Genomic DNA, 18,457 nt, shown 5'->3' with positions numbered 1-18,457 from the left:
TCGTCCTTTTTGCAATAGTACCCAAAGCATGGTTTTTCCATACAAATTCTACAAATTTTCCAATATAGCAACCCATTTTTGTTAACACTCGATGTAATCTCAAGTTGCAGCAACGAAAATACTTCCAGATTGTTTACTGAAACATATTTTAAGTGATATTTGCAGACCTAACTCAAACAGGATCCAGGAAGCTCATTGTTAGAAAAAAAAACCAACGTTATAGAACGAATTAAACAACGATAAAAATAGCCCAGATAAAATTAATATGCAGTGCGCGCAGGGTCGGAAATATTGAATTGTGAAATCTGTTCAGAAGCGTGACGCCGAAAAACACCTCCGGGAGTGTTCAGTATTTGATCTTTCGGTTCCGCACATCCGGCACCCGGAACCCGGAACGGACGGACCACCGCACCGGTGCGGTGTGATTGATTAGTGTGGCAGTTATTTTCGTTCGGGAAATTGTACCGTCGACACCATCGTCGCCGTGTCGATTGAAGCAAGACGCAGCGTACCGATTGGCTGACTGGATTAATACTGTGGTGGTGCAAAATTCAATAGCAATTCCGTGTACACGCGATGAGAAGAAAATGTGCGAAATACAGCCAATCCTATTAGTATGCAGTGGCAGTGGGGGAGATTTCCCATGAAAAAGAACCCGCCGTTCAGACCCGAATAGGAGGTACACAGGATTAAAGGTGTGTGCATTCGACGAAATCGAGCATCGGAAAGCCGCGAATGTGACGTGTGTGAGCTCATCGGAGCATTAAGGATTTATTGCCGCAAAAGGATTCGAACCGAACGCCACGCGCAAAGGTAAGGCACTGACAGACACATGGGCGTTGCCAGAAGGGAGCAGGAATAATTCAAAGTTCCAAAAAAATATATAAACAAATCAACTATTCTAATACATAACACAGCGTAACAAAAATTTACTTTTGGTCTGTCTCAAGTGCAAACTTATGTGTCTCCGAAGGATTTTGGGCCGCTGAATCCGAATCCGGGCTCAGATTTGCTCCAACACGTTACAATAATTTTGAGCTATACCTCAATTTATAGGGTAAAATATGTGATTTTGAGCTTTTTTGACTGCAAGTTATTAAGCATGGAATTTTTTTTTTTAATTAATCAAAAGGTTAATTGGTCAATTAACATCTAAATTAACGACTCATGCAAAATATTTTGTTTTACCAAATCGAATTTGATAATGATGATGATTAATTTGAGAGTTTTAAGCGATTTATGTTAGGTACGATATTTCCCATACAAGTCACCCTTCAAAAGTTGCATGCAAGTTTTCATACTAATATTAAATGCTTAAATCTATCAAATTTGATAAGGTAAAACGAAATATTTTGCATGAGTCGTTAATTTAGATGTTAATTGACCAATTCGGCACCAACATTTCAAAAGGGCGTAACTGCTTTTGCAACCAATGCCTTCTCACAGAGCTGTGGGTTGTATATCGTTCATCTCACGCAATTCACATCCAATAATCGAAAGAGGAGGATTTTATCTTTCTATTTGTGCTAGTGGATTGCTCGAGAGGGATAGGATATACTCCACAGCTTTGTGAAAAGGTATTGGTTGTAAATGCAGTTACGCCCTTTTGGAATGTTGGTGCCGAATTAACCTTTTGATTGCTTAAAAAAAATATTTCCATGCTTGATTGCTTGCATTTAAAAAAGCCCAATATCGCATATTTTGCCCTATAAATTGAGGTATAGCTCAAAATTGTGACGTGTTGGAGCAAATCTGAGCCCGGATTTGGATTCAGCGGCCCAAAATCCTTCGGAGACACATAAGTTTGCTCTTGAGACAAAAAAATGTTGCGCTGTGTAATTAGGGTTTTTATTCACAATGATTTTACTCGAGAACCCCAGGAAATTTCGCCAGGGATTTCTCCAAGAGAACCACTTTAATCATATCATATAATTTTACCAAAAACTAAGCTTGGTTGAATGGCTAAATTTTGTGATGTTTATTTATGGTACACAAAAACAGCTTGCCATTTTATTTTTTCAGATATGCTGGAACCGATTACGAAAGAGAAAAAAGGACTTTGTAGAACATATGCTGCTATAGAGTACAGTTATGCGCTACTGCTACACGAATTTTCACTAGTTTTCTAAGGGCTTATTCCAAGAAATGCTTCAAGAATTCCTCCCACGATTCCTTCAGAATTTAAAAAAAAATGTACTAAACATTATTTTGGGAGTCCATCTAAAGATTCCAACAATAATTCACCTAAAAATTATTGCAGACATGGATTCCTTCAAATTGTTTTCCAACAGAAATTCTTCCAGTAATTTGTAAAGAAAGCTTCCCTGGGGTTTCCTAAGGAATTCCTCATGGGATTGCTTCCGGGATTCCGCAAGATTTTTCTTCAAGAATTTCTCCAGGGATTCATCCGGGAATATCTTCTGTGGTTCTTTCAGGACCAACTCCATGGATGATTTTAATAATTCCTCCGAAAATTCCCCGAAAAACACTTTTTAGAATTCCTTCAGGAGTTCTTTTCTTTTGGCATTCTTTCAGGATCCTCCAGGAATTAATTCAAACCTTCTCCAGGGACTGTTAAGGGAATCCCTGGAATTGCTTCCAGAATATCTCCTGGGGTTTCTTCAGGAACTCCAGCAGGGATTCCTCCACGAATTTCTTCAGAGATTCCTCCAGAAATTCTTTCGAGAATTCTTCTGTAAATTCCTCCAGGAGTATTTCTAGAGATTCCACAGTTAATTCCTACAGCCAATCTATTAGGATATCCTCCAGGGATTCCTTTAAAACTTTTTGCTGGGCTTAACTCGGGAATTCCTTCTGTGATTCTTTCTGGAACAACTAATTAAAAAAAAATCCTCCAAAGATTCTCCCAGAGTTCTCTTCTTAGGATTCTTCCGGGAATTCCTCCTTGTATCTTTTAAGAAACTCCGCCAGGAAAGAATTCAGTATTTCCCCCAGGAACTGTTCAGGGATTCCCTCTGTAATTCCTTTAGAAATTGCTTCTTGAGTTTTTTAAGGAACTCTTTTCTCCAGAATTTGTCCAAGAATTCCATCTGATATTTCTTCAGGATTTTTTTCTGGTATTTCATTAAAAATTCCTTAAGAGATTCCTCCGGGAATTCTTGCAGGGATTTGTTTAAAAATACTTCAAGGAATTCAACTACAAATTCCTCCAGAAATTCCGCTAGAAATTGCTCAAGAGGTTTTTCCAGGACTTCCTCTGAAGATTCTTTCAGAAATCCCTACAGGCATCTTTCCAAAAATTTCTACAAGATTCATCCAGGGTGTCTACAATGCATTCCTTCAGGACTTCCTCCAGGCATTCCTCCAGAGTTTCCTCCAGTAATTGCTTCCGGGATTCTTCCAAGAATTTCACCAGGAACCCCTGCAAAAAATTATCTAAGAAATCTTTAACGGATTCCTCCAAAAAAATCCAAATACTCCTACAGAAATTCTACCAAAGAGTTCTCCATGAATTACTTCAGGGAATCCTCCAAGAATTCCACCAGGAATTCTCCTAGGCTTTCTTTCAAGAAATTTTACAGGCATTCTTTCAGGGATTCCTCCTTGGATTCTTGCAGAGATTTCTCCAGATTTTTTTCAGAGATTTATCAAGAAATTTCACCAGGAATTCGTTAAGGAATTCCATCATAAATTATGCCAATAATTCATCCAGAAATTTCTTCAGGAAATCCTTCAGGGATTCCTTCAGAAATTCTTCCAGAAATTTCCCTAGAAATTCCTCCGGGAATTCCTCGGGGGATTTTTTCAGAAATTTCTTCCAGAGCCTTTCTAGAGATTCTCCCAGAAATGCATCTAGTAATTGTTGCAAAAAATCCTCCAGGTATTCTTCCAGGAATTTCTACAAGGATTCCTCCAGAATTTTCCAAAGGGAAACCACCAGGAATTTTTCCAGGAACTCCTCCAGGATTTTATCCAGAAATTTCTCAAGGAACTTCTCCTGGAACTTCTCTAGGAATTCCTCCAAAAACTTTTTCAGGAATTCTCCAACAATTTCTCTTGGAATTGATCAAGGAATTGCTCCTGGATATCCTTCAGAAATTAAGTCAACAATTCCTCCCGAATGTTTTCCAGAAAATCTTCTGAGGATTGTTCCAGAAAATCTTCTGAGATTTTTTTTCAGAAATTCTTCCAAGAAATTCTTAAGGAATACCCTCAGGAGCTTTTCAGGGATTTCTCCAGGAATTTCTCCTGTCATTCCTTCATTAATAGCTTCAGGGATTACTCCAGGAAATCATTCGAAGATTCCTTCAGGAAATCCTCCAGCAGTTCCTCTAAGGATTTTTCCAGCAATTCCTCTTGGAGTTTCTTCAGAAACTCTTACAGAAAATTTCAGGGGAATAACTTAAGGAATTTTCAAGGATTCTTTCGGGGATTCCGTCGAGGATTTCTACAGGAATTCCTCCATAAATTTCACTATGAATTCCTTTAGGATTTTCTCAAGGGATTTTTTTTTTCAGATAAATAATAGAATAGAAATAGAAATCACCCAAAATTCCTCTAGAAATTCATACAGTAAATCTTTCAAGAATTCCTGTAGGAATCCATCATTGATTTCTCCAGCAATTCCCACAGGAATACCTCTAGGGATTCTTTCTCTAGGATTCCTCAAGAGATTTCTCCATGAATTTGTCCAGGGATTCCGCCAGGAAATCCTCCAGCAGTTTCTCTAAGGAATCTCCTAGGAAATTCTGTAGGGATTTCTTCAGAAATTCTCCCAGGAGATTCTCCAGAAATACCTTCAGGAATTTTCCAGGGATTCCTTCAGACATTCCTGCAGGAATTCCTCCAGAGATTCCTCAATAGATTTTTTCACAAATTTCTTCAAGGATTCCCCCAGGGATTTCTTCAGGGATTTTCAGAGATAGAAAAATAACAGAAATAGAAACCAAAATCTCCAAGAATTCCTTTGGAGATTCCTCTAGATATTCATCCAGTAATTCTTTCAAGAATACCTCTAAAGATTCCTTCAGCAATTCCCACAGAAATACCTCTAGGAATTCCTTCATGCATTACTCCACGATTTTATCCAGTAATTTCTTCATGAAATGTCCAAGGAATTTCTTCCGGAATTCCTCCAAGAATTTTTCCACGAATTGCTCCTTTGGAAATTATGTCAGCAATTCGTCCAGGAATTTCTCCAGGAAATCTTCTAGGGATTTCTTCAGAGATTCTTTCGGGAAATTCTCCAAGAATACTTTCAGGAATTTTTCAGGGGTTCCTCTAGACATTCCTCCAGGAACTTTTCCAGAGATTCCTCCAGGAATTGCGTCAGGGTTTTCTCCAGGGGTTTCTCCATGAATTTCTCCAGGGATATTCCCAGAGGTTCCACCAGGGAATCCTCTAGAAATTCATTTTAGGGGTTCTTCCAGAACATCCTCTTAGAATTTCTCAAGGTATTTTTTTTTAGAAATTTCTCCAGCAATTTCTGCTAGAGTTACACTGGGGATTTTTCCAGGAATTCTTCAAAGGATTGCTTTAAGAATTCATCTAAGAAATTACTCCAGGAATTTTCGCTTGGTCTCATCCAAGAATTCCTCTAGGAATTACGCCAGGAATTTGTTCAGAAGTTTCTCCAGGTATTCCTCCAGTATTCTCTCTAGAGATTTTCCCAGGGATTGCCTTACGGATTCCTTCAGGAATTTCTCCAAGAATTCCTCCAAGGATTCTTTAAGAAGATTTCCTCTATGAATTCCTCAAGTGATTTCTTATGAAATTTTTCTAGGCATTCCTCGCAGAATTTCTCCAGGAATTTCTCCAAAATTTCCTCCAAGGAATCCTCCAGAAATTTATCCAGGATTTCCTCATGAGATCTCTTCAGAAATTTCACTAGGTATTCATCCCATAATTTATCCAGGAATTCGTCCAGGTATATTTCCAGGAATTCTTCCAGGGATTCTTCGGGAATTCTTCCAGGAATTCCACGTGGCTTGCTCTTTTAGGATTTATCTAGGCGTTGTTTCTTCAAGGATTTTTTCAGGAAGTCTTCTAGAGATTGCTCCAGGAATTCCACAAATGATTTCTTCACAAATTCTTCTCAAGTTCTCTTCAAAAGTTCATTTTTGAATTCCTTCGGAAATTTCAGAAGTCCTTCAATCATCTATTCAGGGATGTACCCAAGAACTTCTCCAAGATTACCTGATGATTTATATGATTTTTTTCAAGAATTTCTGAAAAAAAAAACCTCCAGCGAATGGAATGATAATTTAAAAAGGATGCATACAGGAATCAGAAAATTCCTGGTTAGTCCTCAAACGAGTTCGTGATTTCCAAAAGAGTTCAGCTATAACTTTTTATGAATGTTTTGTAGACATTAACAACAAATCAGAGCAAAATAATGCATAAATAAATAAAAATTCTTCATCTTCTAGAAACTGGTCACCGCTACCAGCACCACGTTGATTTGTGTAGATCAGGCGAACATTTTTTTAACCCTTATGTGGCCGACAGGGTACCCGGGTACCCAGCACCCATTTAAAACACACGGTGTAGAAAAAACAAAAAGTTTTTCGGACACATAACGGTTAAACATATTGTACAAAATACAACAGCGTGACTGCTGAAGGGTTGAATAATGCGTTTAGAATATAATGTTAATAATATTCAATTTCATCGTGTTGCGTTTAGTTATGAAAGCTAGTAGGTAAAAATTTTCTAAGGGAGCATCCCCCTCCCCTGACCGAAAAGCTGGCTACGCCCTTGGACAGACATTTAGCGCTAACTCACTCGTTCATCGCACATTTTCGTTTCCACCTCGGATGATTTCTGTGCATGCTGAATCCGTGGATAATATGCTTGAATAAAGTTGTCTTTGATGTCGGTTTCTGACGTGCTGGAAAATACGTGAGTCTGGGAATTGAACAACAGGAGCGCAATTTTGCAACTTTTCTAAAAAATATCTTCCAGTAGCTTTGGCGTAATCTTCAACGCTGTGGATTATTCAAAAATATTTGGGTATCGTATTTATTTACTTCAAAGGCATCGAAAACAAAAGTATTATTTTTTTTTTAATATTGTTACGTCAAGCATAATAAAAAAGATCTATGTATAGCTATGCTTCGAAAAAAAATCTTAACCCGCATGCTTCCCTTTCAAATACTGACCAACAAACGGAAATACTCGTTTGTACAGAGGGAACCATAAGGTTGTGAAGCTAGAGCTAGAACGGTAGTGAACTAGATGATTTTTCAGGAGAAAAAAGAATGAAACGGTCCATGGTTTTAAATACTATAACAAACACTGTGTACCTTCCTCCCCCCCATACACCAAAAGCTTTCTAGTGAAACCACTTGAACTTTAAATACCTCAACAATACCATAGAAGGAACAGGAGGAACAATAAGTAACCACGGTACGCTCAGTTTGCACCGCTCAATCAGTAGGTAGGTAGGTAGGTATGACGCAACCATCATCCTCGTAAAACTCTCTGCAGGAAACATAATACCCAATAATAAGCAACGTCGTCCTTCGTCGTCTGATTGACAATGACTGTAATGGTTATTAGGGTGTCATTTGTGTCTGGTCCGATGGGCGGCGGAAGGCGGGGGTGGATGGGAGACTATCGTATCAGGAAGCAGTGAACCAACAGCATAAGCGATGGTTGTGATGGTATTTACAGATATGCCCTGGCCTCCTGGGAACTGGGTGGTGGTGTTGTTATACTTGTTTTATTAGAATATCTACTGTTTGGTTATTTTTGCTCTTGAATGGAAGATTTTTTTTCGGTGTGGAGGTTTACGAAACTGAAGCGGAAAAGGCGCGGGTATTATGTGAGACCATGATGAGAGTCGGTCTAGGAACTTTTTGTAATGGATTTTTTTTTTCAGCTTCATTGAGCATCTTCACAAAGAAAGATCTTAATTTATATGCACAGTGGCTGTTCTTGTAGAAAACTAAGCAGAGAAAAGGAGGAGAAGAATATTGTTTTTGTCAGTATTAACGAGATTTTTAATTCTAGGCTAGTTCATCTCGGAACCCACGCTTTACTTCCCTTCCGAAGGAAGAACCCACATTTTTGTATGTCGGGAGTGGGATTCGATCCCAGGTCCTCGACGTGATAGTCTTGTGTTCTAACCACCAGGTCCGCTCCAAGAAGAATATGTATTTCCAATGTAATCAGTCCTTTTCTCTCTCTACCTAAACTTTGTCATCTTCTTTCTGGCGTTGGAACTTGGCTTACCCTTTATCTACTGAGTACTTTTTGAGCACTTCACTTTACTGAAGATCTTTTCCGAAAAGTAAGAATTCCGAAAGAATTAACAAAAAAAAAAATACCAAGACATATATCTACGGCAAGTGCACAAGGAGAAAGTGATGATAAATGAAGAAGCCCTATACAAAAAAAAAAAATCAATGAGGAATCATGCAAAAAATCCTGAATTAATTGTTGGAGTAATTCTTGGCGAAAATACTAAAGGCGTAGAGATTTTTTAAGAGAAATTCCAAGAGGAAGAAATGTCTGAATGAATCCTCGGTAGAATTTCTTTAGGAATCTCAGCAGGTTTTCCTTAAGTAATCCCAAGGGAAAAATACTCAAGAAAATCCCCTTATAAATTCCTGGATTATTCACGATATAATTCTAGGGGGAAATTATAGGTCCCCTAGATTAATTCTGGATACATCCCAAATGGAGTTCCTATAAGTATTCCTGTTCTGTAAGTATCCCAGCAGGGACTGCCGAAGAAATCCCAACAGAAGCTTTCAGGAGGAATGTCTGAATAAAGAAAAACAGATGAATTTATGAAAAGGATTCTTATAGAAATCCCTGAAGAATTCCATGAGGAACACTACCAGGAGTACCTAGATGAATCCTAGCAGTAATTCCCGGAGAAGCTGTACCAAGAACCGGGTCATCTACCTGATAAAAAAGATGGTCAGGGGCTGGCAAAGTTGGGTCCCCACTGTATTGACAAAAATATTGGATATTTGAGAACTTTAGGCCCCTCGGAATACCACTAAGTCTTATGATACAGACTTCAAATTTTGAAATAATTTTCAATTTCTTGATTTACTCATTTGGAAAATGCAATGCCAAAATGATTTTGCATTCATGTCAAAACAGAAAAACGAATCCCTGTCAGGGATATGGTGCAACTCAAAACTCTTTGCGTGTTGCACATGATGCTAAGAAAAAACATATCCAACTATAAAGAGGCGAGTAGGGGAAATCGGTTTAATACGCGCCACCGGGGTAAAACGACCCACCTCAATATCTCCCAGATAATATATTTTTTCATATATTTACACTAATAGATAACGTTTTTAATTTTTTATCTCCCCAATCAATAATACTTGGAATTCTACCTAATAAAATATTGGAATTCTACCTGATAAAATATTAAAATTGAAAAACGGTTTTAGTCATTCCTGTTGTGAGAATTCATTTTTTTTCACCGATTCGAAGGTCAAAATGGATTAATGTTGCAAAACTTGATATGGAAATCTCTTTGCTCACTCGCGAAATTTATGATTTGCGCGAAACAAATGCCGTGTTAAGTGTAAAAACGCGTATTTTCAGGTCCAAAATCGCGAAGACTTTTAGGGCAAAATGCGCCGTTGTGCACAATGATGAGCGTTTTGGCGCCTACCAAATATTTTTTCGGTAAAAGCTTTTCGAGAATTTCGAGTTTAGATGCTTTTCGCCATACAAAATAAAATGATTTAACTCCTGTTGAGTAGCAATGAACGCACTCCCTGCCGGTAATCCATTGGACGCTGCACTTACATATTGTACAGCACCCAAATGTATGCTATTCTAATTCAACTATATCGAACTGGTAGCTTTGTGATGCTTTCACTTTTCTACTCTACTATTACTTTGCTGACCAACATTGAACGCACTCCCTGCGGGTATTCCATTGGGGGTCGTCCATTATGAGTTGCGGTTCGCCGATATCCAAGTTTCTGAGTCCGTTAGAGCTAAATATATGCTCCGCAAAGGGTCAGGTGTCAGCTGCTCTGGGGGGGAAGAGCAACTGACGAACAATTGCGGCATTGGGATCGAACCCATGACCCAACATTTTCTTGGCGTGTTAGCGGCGCATTTTTTCCATAAGGGCGGCGCGATCTATCCCGTAAAAATGAAAAACACATATCTGACCTACATTTTTTCTTCAAAAAATCATAGTTTAGCTTTTACAACGTTTTCAATAATTTGAAGAAAACATATTGAACGTTAGGATTCCAACAACTAGAATGGACATTATTGTGAGTTTCATGGATAAAATCGAGACATTCCTTAGTGGGCGCGTTATACCCCGATCTCCCTTACGTGTAATCGGTAGTGTGTTGCATAACTTTGCCGCGCACTGGAGGTCTACAGTCTCTCGCACTCTGCCGTATTCACGCTCTTTGTGTTTGTCTCTGTGCTTGATTGGTAAAACTTTGAATCAAACGATCCATCACTTGTAGGTCCATTAAAAGTTAACAATTTCGCCGAAAGCACAAACTCGAATTTATTTAATAAGTAGTTATTCTGTTTGTTGAAAGCACCAAACAAATGCATAATGACAAGCTCTGTGCACAACTCTCTGCGTCAATAAGAGAAGAGCTAGTGCTGCGATTTGTCTCTTGCACAGTATTACAAAAGCTCTCACTCATAAGTCTCTGTCTTTCAGCAAAAACTGGAGACAAGCACTTGAGATTGTGTGAAGCACAGGCTTTTCTCGCACTGTACTGTGCATGTCGACAATCCCTGATCCACGTGCTCTGGTGAGAATCGAACCAACGACTCCCCATTTTCTCGTCCAAGCTACAGAGCCACTTGACCATCTTCGTCTCCTGAAGGTCCAGTTGGTCGTACGCTGCCAGGGAAAGTGGGTTTTCTTATATAAGCTTGTGTATCTGTTATATTGAAGAATCTTAGGCCCTCTTAAATTCCTAAATTTTTTTTATTGGTTCTAATGAGATTTTTAGCCCTAGGCTAGTATAGTTCATCTCGGGACCCACGCTTTATTTTCCTTCCGAAGGAAGAACCCACCATTTTGTTAGTTTGTTGGGAGTGGGATTCGATTTCAGGCTGGTTCAAAATTCTTGAAGAATGGGGACTTCTGCTGAAATTGACAAATTATTCAATATCAAGAAAACTAATAAATAAGAAATTTATAGTTATATGGAACATCGGTGATTGGTGGGGTTTAACCTCCAAAACCCCTCCCTTGTATTCGGGCTTGATTTTTTGGTAATTATGGTAATTTATGGTAAGAAAAGTTAACTTTGATGAGGAATTTTTCAAGTACATAGGGGTAGGCGGGGCAATATGGACACCCTCAATGTTGTGAAATATGCGAACTTTTTTTGAACTTTTAATGAATGGAGAATATAGTCCATTTGTCCAAAACGTAGTTTCAGGAAATAAACATTCGAAATTAAAATTGTACTTGATTTTACACGAAAAAGTTGCGTCCTCCGTTTTTTTGTGCATGGAAATTATAATTTTCACATTATCTAAAATAAGATTTAGTGATCAATTTATTGCAGGTCAATTAAAACCTGACATTTCTAGAACACATGCAAGTAGTTTTGCTGTATCTACATGCTTATATTTTCTTCTTCATTATATCAAAAATCAAGTTGGAAATATCTTCTTCTGCCGGGGCAAAATGGACACTCACCTTTTTGAAAGAAGCGGCAAGGGAAAAATATAACCTAAATCACAAACCAACCAAATTCTTCGATTTCAGTATATTTTCGGTTAAATGTTCACTATAGTAGACATAGGGTGAAACAAATTGGTCAAAAAACGACAGCAGTGGAAAATAGTTGTTCTAGGCACAGCTGTACATGCCGACAAAAACGAAGCTTTATCCAAAACAGCCTGAATTTAAATTATCTCAACAAAAATGAACTACTTCGGCGTATTATTCATCCATAATAGTTGTTTTGTAATGAAATGACTTTATAGGTGTAAACAGTGTTGAAAAATTCATTTCGTCATATCTAAATTCAATCACCTACAGCTCATTTTAGAAGCTGAACCTGAGAATATGGTATATGAAAAACTTGTGCAGCTAGACCAGTTCTGCAAGAAAGTCACGGAAAAACTAATATTTTTCGAATATTTAAGATAAATGTCACGGACTACCTTCGAAAAATCCCAATGATATTCACGGTGAATATCATTTGGCATTTTTCGAAGGTAGTCCGTGACATTTACCTTAAATATTCGAAAAATAGCAGTTTTTCCGTGACTTTCTTGCAGAATTAGTCTAGCCGCATAAGTTTTTCATATACCATATTCTCAGGTTCAGCTTCTAAAATGAGCTGTAGATGATTGAATTTAGATATGACGAAATGAATTTTTCAGCACTGGGTGTAAATAATGTACGAAATTCGTAAAAGTCTTATGGTGTCCATATTGCCCCATGGGGGTGTCCACTCTGCCCCGCATGCTTGAAGACGGTCATGAAAAACTAACATTTTTATAACATTTTTTGAAGTGGATAAATCCTTTTTCTTCGAGAGCATTCTTATGCAATAGACTTTAAAAGGATACATGTATCAAAAAACTAAAACTTTTTGACATCTTGCCAGGTAAAGTTGGCAAAGACCTTAGGGTGTCCATATTGCCCCGCCTACCCCTACTCAACTAAAATTTATCATTAAATGACAAACAAATTTTTTTATACAGGGTGTTAGGTTCCTGAGTGCAAACTTTTTAAAGGGTGATAGAGGACCATAAATAATGAAAAAAATTGTTCTACGCATATGGTCAAATCTTAACCGTTACGTAGTTATTGAACTTTCCATGTTTTTGACTCTCATTGCCTTAACTGGCTATAACTTGAAAATGGTCAAACTTATCGCAATTTTTTTACTCTTATCCGAAAGATTATTGAATTTTCTATCAAATGGCATCTTTGAATCAATTGGTTTAGTTAAATGACTAAGTTTTCTAGAGCAAAATTGCTCAAAATAGTGTGTTTCAATTTGTTTTTATAAATTATCTTTGAAACATGCGTAATAAATTTAAATTCTTTCTTTGGCAAAATTGTCACCCCTGTTCCACTCTACAATTCGTTCTTTGAAACAAAACTTCTAGCTCTTATCGTTTTCTTGCAATTTTGATTTAAATGTGCGGCACAGTGCGCAAAAAAGTGCTTACCTCGACAGTTGCAAATTTATGACCTGAAATGCGATGTTTAAATCGTAATTGCAAGAAAACGATAAGAGATAGACGTTTGATCACAAAGAACGAATTGTAGAGTGGAACAGGGGTCACAACTTTGCCAAAGAAAGAATTTAAATTTATTACGCATGTTTCAAAGATAATTGATAAAAACAAATTAAAACACACTATTTTGAGCAATTTTGCTCTAGAAAACTTAGACATTTTACTAAACCATTTGATTCAAAGATGCCATTTGATAGAAAATTCAATAATCTTTCGGATAAGGGTAAAAAATTGCGATAAGTTTGACCATTTTCAAGTTATAGCCAGTTAAGGCAATGAGAGTCAAAAACATGGGAAGTTCAATAACTACGTAACGGTTGAGATTTGACCATATGCGTAGAACAATTTTTTTCGCCATTTATGGTCCTCTATCACCCTTTAAAAAGTTTGCACTCAGGAACCTAACACCCTGTATGTTTCCTTTTGCTGAAGTAGTGAAATTAAATCGTTCACTTGGACATTCTCAATACACCTGCTACTTACGCGTGGACAAGCGTGAACTTTTCCAAAACCTCCTTCCTTCTATAAGTTGTACCACGTAGTATATGGACGGATCCTAGCTTGAGAATCTAAATGCAATAATCTTCAATTACTAGGTGATTTTAGAAACTAAGCTCCACATTTTCTATCATATTAAAAAGAGCACGGCGTCATGAGTTATTTGCTATTTGCGTCATGAAGTATTTGCCCTTGTTACGCTTATGCGTTATTCTCTTTTCTAGGGTACTCCCACGAAAAAAAATTGATCGACTTATATTTACTGAAAAGTTAGATTTATTTCCATTTTTGAAAAATTCAATGCAACATGATTGAAATATCAAGCAACACATTTTTAGCAATTGAGAAATAAATACCGTAAAAAAGCAGTGAGAAGTGGAACCTCCAATATAAGCAATCAATCTACCTATAACTTTCAAACTATTCATCTAATCATGTCAGTGTCAAAGAGAAAGTTGTTGGGATATACAAATATGTTGGAATTAACATCGTGTTGCTGAAGAGCATCACGAATAACTTATGAAAAGGGTGTAATTTTTTGCATAGACTTATGAAATTAAATTCCAAATAGCTTGGAATCGGTTACTTTTAGGAAGGTTATTATTGAAGGCATTACAAATCGAAGCTTTTGGTAGAATCATATTCTGGTATTGAAACAAATTTGAATACTAATCGAGAGTGATTTTCCAGAATCTGTCCAAACATTGTTATTAGGAAAACTATTTTTATACTGTTTGCTCAATGTTTCGTTTTCTACTAAAACTTCCGAGTCTCTTCAAAATTATTTATTGAAAAAAAAATCGTATCATGGAAATTTTAGTGTTTGTGTTAAAATAAGATTTTTCATGAGTAAAAACTCTCTTATTATCGACACCTAATGATCTTTTCTCACGTCAACCGTTTTGCTGAATACGTTGACAAAATTTTACCCGAAACCGAAATATTAAAGTTTTGACGCTTGCCGATTTCGCAAAGACTCAATTTAACTATTGGATGGGGATCTGAAATGCTAGAGCTGTTCGAAATTTTTTTGATGAACACTACAAACTGAAGAAAGATCATCCAAATTCACATGAATATTACGGGTACAAAAATATAAACTTTACTGAGTCAATAACGGCGCCAGCCACGTCCATACGGTCATCGAGGAAGGGAAGGAAAATTAGTATGACGTGCGTTGCTAGTAGAGACCGAGATCACCTCATCTTCTCCACGATTGTTCGGGAATAAAGTTTTTGTTAGTGAGGAAGGGGAAAGTCACATGTTCCGGATTCACTTTGGTAAGTGATGTGATCCATGCAACTTTTATTTGAATTAAAACACGTGTTGTTCATTATGACTAAACATTACACATTAGAGTGGGTCATCGTTTATATGGTAAAGTGAAAAAGTCAATGGTTTCCAATCAGATCAAAGCTTTTTTGATCCCATTTCAGTACCCAAATAAGTGTGCAAAATTTGGGCACGATCGGTTATGTCAACGTTTTGGTAAAACACACTTTTTTGCATTTCTGTCATAAAAAGCTCGCATTTTTCTAAAACCGTGTAACCGTTAAAGTGAAAACCGAGCCTAGGGTGTCCTGAAAAACTTTGTCGAAGACCGCGAAGTGATCTGATGCTTATGAAAAAAGTTATAGCGTTGGCATTGCTTGGTAAAACAGCATGATTTTGTTGCTATTGTTATTTCTTTAGATGTTAAAACATAAACACATGCATGCGGTTCGTTGGTTATAACTATTTTCACAAGCATCGGATCGCTTTGCGGTCTTCAACAAAGTTCTTCAGAACATCCTAGGCTATCATTTTACAGTATCGGTTAAAAAGTTTCAGACAAAAATTTTCAACTTATGGCTAAAATGCTAAAAAGTATGTTTCCCCATACAAAATCCCATACAAATTTCAATTGCAATGCGCAAAGTGTAGACGCAACCGATCGTGCTCAAATTTTGCACAGATACTCAGGACCCGAAACGGAACCAAAAAAGCTTTGATCTGAGAAAACGCTTCCGATGACCCACACTATTACACATGCTGACACCAATGATGACAAAGCATTCAAATTGTTTCGTAAATGAAAAAAAGCGATTTTTTGCCCTTGAATAGCATCGGCTTCGTGAACCACACTTTGTTCTAAATGCAAAATGTGACACATGCATGTAACAATGTAAGCTAATGCCGTTACTTGTAGTTACGGGCTGAACAAAATATGTTTAGAAAATATACAAACAACTTCGTTGAAGCACCACCACTCAGAATGCCGTTTGCGCGTGAACTAGAGAAGACCCACACATACAGGGGATAGACAGGCAAAATTTTCACTTTTCATAAAATATTCAACTAGCTGTTACTTTTTGAAAAATGCATCGAATATTCTCAAATTTTTACTGTAAGTTCATCAAGTAGTAGTGTATCAGTGGTCCAAATTTGGGAAAGACCGGGCCATTTTCCACGAAGTTATAAAGATTCTTGAAAAAGGTAAAATTATCCGATAGCGAACTTTGAGCTATTATATCTCCGGATTCAATGAACCGATTGCAATGAAATTTTGACCATTCAAGACTTATATAATGAACTCTCCTCGTTTGATTATGCCAACATTAACTAACTAATGTGAACATTAATAAACCATTAATTCCGCGTGTGATATTGAATAAGAAAAGTGTAGTTTTCCTTTTAATGGTACACAGAACAGAACAGGTGTTCGTAAAAATCAATTCGGCTAGGGATTCTTGGATTCTTGCGGAGAGTTCATCTAAGTGTCGTTCTTCTGGTGCGCTGAACCGGACTCCAGCGGGAGTAGATCGAGTATGGTCGTGGCGAGCTGGACGTTTTGTGAGGTGGTGAAAATTTTGTCGTGCAAGTTCGCTTAGCGCTGCTTGGACGCCATGAAGGAAAAAAAAATGAAGGCAAGGGAAAAAGTGAAGTGCTGTATACGATTCCTTCGGGAATTGTTCGCCACGGCCAAATCTGCAAGTTTCGCAATCTAAAAAAACGATGTAGGCCACCGGCTTCGCTTTGAATGCTCCGCAAAATGTGTAGTATAAAGTGTTGGTCTACCAGTTCAATTTTCGTGAAATTCGGATTGGTTTTGAGTTTGTTAGGAAATGTTGAGAATTAATGCAGAAATGCACAAGTGTTATTTGTATCAAAAGTGGCTTCGACCCGAAATGACACCACACACCCAAATGAAATCAATCCTCAAGATTTAGAAACTGAACATCACTGAAGCAGAAAAAACCAACCCCCTTCCTTCCAAGTGCATCCAACGATGCATTATTTAAATTTGGTGAGAATGTTCCATGATACTTGTTTTACCTTTTTATTTTCATTATTATATACAACAACATAATTTCTAATATATCGGAGCGTTTGGTACGGTATGTCCACGCATCCTTCCTCCCCTGCGATTCATGAACTGATTCGAAGTTAGAGAAAGATACAATAAACTCGAAACATTTCAAAGAATCATCTTTGCGGTAAACGCTACGCAGTAGGCCTGGCCGCTTTGACGCTTGTGTCATATCTCTGATATGCTGCAAGCATCAATACTGACAAGAAAAATAATCGGGCGTAATCTAACCCGATTATTTTCCAGGATGCTTTCTTGTACTGGCTGCGTATGTGTTAGATTAGATTAGATTAGATTAGATCAAGACTTATATAATGAACTCTGGAAAACATTTGACTTAACTTGAAATTTTTAACAAGACAAAAAGTTATAGTGATTTTATTTTTTTTTCACGATTTTTAGGCAAATTGGTCTACTTTTAATATGTATTCCATTACTTTTTCAATTTGTTGGCAGCTACGTTGTTACTTTCTTTCAAAACACAATATGAGGGAATTTAAATGAACTATAATTTGCATCTTGAATTTTGAAACTATGTTGAAGTTTTGGACAATTTGGTGTTTTATTAGAAAAATAATCTAATCGTTATAATTTTCTTCCTTGTTAAGAATTTTAAGTTAAGTCAACGGTTTTTCATAGCTCATTATATCAGTCATAAATGGTCAAAATTGCATTGCATTCGGTTCATTGAATCCGGAGATATAATAGCTCAAAGTTGGCTATCGGATAATTTTACCTTTTTCAAGAATCTTTACAACTTCGTGAAAAATGGTCCGATCTTTCCCAAAATTGAACCACACATACACCACTAGTTGATGAACTTACAGTAAAAATTTGAGAATATTTGATGCACTTTTCGAAAAGTTACAGCTAGTTGAACATTTTTTGAGAAGTGAAAATTTTACCTGTCCCGATTATTTTGTCTATCCCCTGTATGATGGCACGCGGAAATTCTGCGACCAACGAGCCTGATCTACATATCACTTTTCAATCCCAATATGTACTCAAGAAGATATCTATTAAAACATTCGAAGAAATACTATTAAAAATTAATGATGAAATCGGTAGATTCTGCTAAAATGCAAAAATGATCAAATGAGTGAATATAAAAAGATGTCTGAAAAAAAAATACTGCCGCAGTCCATATAGAAAGATCTTCTGAGCATTTGTTTGTTGAAGATGTTAGATTTTCTTAGCGAATCTCTATTTTTTTTTTCATCGAACCGTTTCATCATTCTTTGGAACAATGCCTCAATACTTCTTTTATATCGTGGATCATTTTATGAATCATTTCATTATTTTCATTATGTTATTATTAAATCCTTAGATCCAATTGACTGCATCATTCCTTACAAATTTTAACGGGTCATTTGGTCCATGTTATTTGCGAAATAATATTTCCCCACTGAAAAGTGGGGGTGC

At 37.0% G+C, this 18,457-nt stretch overlaps 1 protein-coding gene across 3 annotated transcripts in view; it reads left to right on the top strand.

Annotated features, from left to right (window-relative positions):
* The window catches only part of LOC115254967 (zwei Ig domain protein zig-8-like), a 188,041-nt gene that overhangs the window by 10,015 nt on the left and 159,569 nt on the right, over positions 1-18,457 (top strand). The window contains exon 2 of one of the 3 annotated variants that reach the window (XM_062850073.1): positions 166-813. The exons of 1 other annotated variant lie outside the window; for it this stretch is intronic. The gene's annotated coding sequence lies outside the window, so the exon portion shown is untranslated. Of the gene's footprint in view, positions 1-155; positions 814-18,457 lie in introns of those variants that run through there. One more of the 3 variants, XM_029852656.2, reaches the window with a different exon arrangement.

Source organism: Aedes albopictus, chromosome 2 (genome assembly GCF_035046485.1).
Source record: "Aedes albopictus strain Foshan chromosome 2, AalbF5, whole genome shotgun sequence".
Lineage (NCBI taxonomy): Eukaryota > Metazoa > Arthropoda > Insecta > Diptera > Culicidae > Aedes > Aedes albopictus.
This window is presented reverse-complemented; position numbering and strand designations above follow the sequence as displayed.